The 429-nt window shown below is 42.9% G+C and overlaps 1 protein-coding gene across 2 annotated transcripts in view; it reads right to left on the reverse strand.

The window, feature by feature from the left end:
- Positions 1-429, reverse strand: part of NLK (nemo-like kinase) — a 161,582-nt gene that overhangs the window by 108,162 nt on the left and 52,991 nt on the right. The gene's annotated exons all lie outside the window — the stretch shown is intronic.

The raw sequence follows: 429 nt of genomic DNA on the forward strand, positions 1-429 counted from the left end.
GGTCGACTCCAGCTTTGGAGATCCTGGACTCGCTCGCCAATTGGAAAAATGCTGATTCTATGCAAACAAATCTGAGATAGTTTGAGACCGTATCAAACAACTACAAGAGGACTTAGAAAAGAAAACAACTGGCAGAAAATTCCCTTTAGACTGGAGTTAACGGATTCCTGCCTTATCTCTTACCCTTTTTTTAGGGCCGCTTGTGGGCTTGCTTCTTTTGCTTTCTTTGGGTCCTTTTCTGTTCAACAAACTTATGGCATTCATTAAACAGCAAATTGAGGCTATTCAGGCAAGGCCTGTACAGGTCCATTATCAAAGCCTTGAGATGCAAGAACTAAGTGGTGCCTATATACCACTACATTCACCTTAATAAATGCTGCCTCTGTGAGCTGAACTGGATAGCCAAAGACGGGTAAGAGGGTAACATCC

Source organism: Galeopterus variegatus, unplaced genomic scaffold (assembly GCF_000696425.1).
Source record: "Galeopterus variegatus unplaced genomic scaffold, G_variegatus-3.0.2 Scaffold1903, whole genome shotgun sequence".
NCBI classification, from domain to species: domain Eukaryota; kingdom Metazoa; phylum Chordata; class Mammalia; order Dermoptera; family Cynocephalidae; genus Galeopterus; species Galeopterus variegatus.